This window comes from Dipodomys spectabilis, unplaced genomic scaffold, assembly GCF_019054845.1.
Source record: "Dipodomys spectabilis isolate Male_0828 unplaced genomic scaffold, ASM1905484v1 ptg000123l, whole genome shotgun sequence".
NCBI classification, from domain to species: Eukaryota; Metazoa; Chordata; class Mammalia; order Rodentia; family Heteromyidae; genus Dipodomys; species Dipodomys spectabilis.
This window is the reverse complement of record NW_024870800.1, coordinates 115,940-117,824: the sequence shown is the minus strand read 5'-3', so window position 1 is coordinate 117,824 and position 1,885 is coordinate 115,940. Positions and strand designations below refer to the sequence as shown.

The following is a 1,885-nucleotide window of genomic DNA, read 5'->3' as shown; positions in this document are numbered from 1 at the left end:
TATTAGATTTTACTATTTTCTCATATTCCTGTACATTGAAAATGGGCTAAGATTATGATATTCAACAAGAGGTTTTTAGGTTATGAGTAATCTTTAAAGTTACCCACTAAGATTACTATTTCTGGCACATCTAATCATTTGTATATGACTTATATCATCATTTGTTCCTCGCTATCGTATAAAATAAGGAAGCCAGGGGCTGGGAAGGTAGCTCAGTGGTAGAGCGCTTGCTTTGCATGCATGAGGCCCTGGGTTCGATTCCTCAGCACCACATAAGCAAAAAGAAAAAAGCCGGAAGTGACACTGTGGCTCAAGTGGTAGAGCGCTAGCCTTGAGCTGAAGAGCTGAGGGAGAGCGCCCAGGCCCATAGTTCAGTCCCCACAACCGGACCCCCCCAAAAATAAAAAAACATAAAATAAAATAAGGAAGCCCTATAGTTTTAACAGAAACTGAAGTTAACAAAGTCTTAACTCTTTATTCTGCTCCTTTACACAAAGACTTGGCAACCTCTCTAGAAACTCTGAAATAACATACATAATAGCATATATCTGTTATCATAAATCTTAAATACTTTATCAAAAAGTTTTATTACCTGTCAAACAGTCCTAGTTTTAGCATATATAAGCAAATTCCCAAAATCCAATATATTTAAACCATTAAAACTTTTAACAAAACTCAACACTTGCTGCAGTGTTCATTAGACAGGTGCCTTGTATAGAATAATTGAATTCCTCCTCCTACACATCTCTTGAACAACAAATATCTGGAATTATTTTGTTTTTGACATGTCAATCTTGACTTTATTCTTAAATGTGTGCTTATGTAAGAAGTACATGGCTCTAAAATTTCATGAAAAATTTTTTAAACTTACTTTTTGTTGAATTGTCTAGTTTAAGAAAATCAATTACACTTTATATATAAAACATGTTCTATGCTCCATTCAGCATCACGTACTCTAACATTGGAACGATACAGAGAAGATTTGAATGGCCCCTGCACAAGGATGACAGGCAAATTCCTGTACCATTCCATACTTTTACAACAACAGATGCTGGAGGGGATGTGGCCACAAGGGAACTGTACTGCACTCTTGGTGGGAGTATAAACTTGTTCAACCACTTTGGAAAGTAGTATGGAGGTTCATCAAAAGACTCCACATAGAAATCCCCTATGACACAGCAATCCCACTTTTGGGCATTTACCCAAAATATCACAAACAAGACGGTACTAAAACTACCAGCACAATTATATTTATTGTAGCATTGTTTACGATAGCTAAGATATAGGACCAACCCCGATGCCCCTCATCAGATAAATAGATCAAGAAAATGTGCTATTTATACCAATGAAATTCTATGCCTCCATAAGAAAAATGGCATCGCCCAATTTGTTAGAAAATGGAAAGACTTAAAAAAATTATTAAGTGAAGTAAGCCAAATCAAAAGAAACATAGGTCCCAGGGTTTCCCTAATTTTTAATAACTAATATATGTCTGGGATAAGCAGAAAAGGTCAAATCTATGCACGTATGACCAGATAAGATGTTGTTAAGGGAAATGAACCCCCAAAATAGGAACACAAGTGTTTTGTTTTTTCTTTCTTGCTATTTTTCTAACGTACTTATAACAGGCTATGTGATTTTTTTGTTTCTTTATATGTTCCTCCCCCATGCTATAACCCCTGTTTTCACTGTATTTGAATTTGGTGTGCCCACCTCTTGCATATACACTCCTGTAATTTGGGGAGGGGAAGGAAAAACCAAAATGCTTAAATAGGGATTCGGATTGACCCATTGTAACAATGAGATGCACAAAACACTATGTTGAAAACTGAACTTTACAATTTAGGCAGGGGAAGGGGGGAGGGGAGTGTACTTGTAGAGGTGG

General features: G+C 36.4%; 1 non-coding gene across 1 annotated transcript; it reads left to right on the top strand.

Moving 5' to 3' along the window:
* Positions 1 to 931: 931 nt before the first annotated feature.
* Positions 932 to 1,038, top strand: LOC122115651. Its single transcript, XR_006148829.1, has one exon. It is a non-coding gene; the product is annotated as a U6 spliceosomal RNA (small nuclear RNA).
* The last annotated feature ends 847 nt before the right edge of the window (positions 1,039 to 1,885 follow it).